Genomic DNA, 1019 nt, shown 5'->3' with positions numbered 1-1019 from the left:
GCGGCCGCGCGCGCCCCCTGGCGGCCCCGCCGCCGCCAACGGCCGCCCTCCAACGGCCGCCCCGCCGCCGCCAACGGCCGCCCCCTCAACGGCCGCCGCGCGGGAAGGGTTCAGTGCGTTGGGCACCAGCGAAACGCCGCGTTTCGCAGGAAACAGCCTCACGATTGAAGGTTTCCCCTCCGCCCCACACGTCTTATCCGTGCTCTTTCCATCTGAGAGTTCCGTGTCCACRCACAGGTCGGGGTGTGGGGACAAATCCAGGTTAGGGGGGATGCACCCAAGCTGTTTCAAATGAATTAACACCAGCCGTAACACTCCTAAAGTTTTATACAGCTCAAGTCGGAGATGATTTGTGTTCTTCATACACCTCCACCTCTGGCACCTAAGTATTCGGCTTTGTGCACAATAATCTCGCTGCCTACAAACTTCTTGTGTGTTTTCCACACAGCTTGTTCGGAATTACACAAATAACATTTGAAGCTTTCAAGCAAACCTCTAGCCTCACACTGCACTATGGCACCAGTAAAAGCACATGAACTCCACTTAACATAATTTTTCTGTAAAATAGCTGGAAATGCTTTGTGAGTACTTTCTGAGTAGACTCAAAATTAAAAAAATCCAAAATTAAGAGACTGTATTCCTTAATGTAGCAGCTTTTTATATCTAAAACTGTTTTCTTAATAATTTGTATTTTAAATTACTCTCACTTCTCATTAGACTAGTTGCACAACTGCAGAACCACCATCACAGAAGTTTAGTAACACTAAATATATTTCAGAACAAGTTGTGTTCAGTACAAATAATATGTGGTCAGCTGTTCTACCTGGAAAAGCTCATTTGTCAGCAATTAATAGTTTGTGGGATGCAATTCAGTCTTCCTGAATGAGCCAGCCTGGTCCTTCTCTCAGGTAGGTATAGGCAAGTGAAATCCCAAAGTTTATATATGAAGATTATTCTGACAATAACCAGCTTCTGCTTTGTTTTAAGGCTGGCATCAAACTGTCCAGTGCAAAAAAAAA

Source organism: Nothoprocta perdicaria, unplaced genomic scaffold, assembly GCF_003342845.1.
Source record: "Nothoprocta perdicaria isolate Ctin4 unplaced genomic scaffold, notPer1 scaffold_123, whole genome shotgun sequence".
In the NCBI taxonomy this organism is placed as follows: domain Eukaryota; kingdom Metazoa; phylum Chordata; class Aves; order Tinamiformes; family Tinamidae; genus Nothoprocta; species Nothoprocta perdicaria.
The sequence above is the reverse complement of the archived record's forward strand: the minus strand, read 5'-3'. Positions refer to the sequence as shown.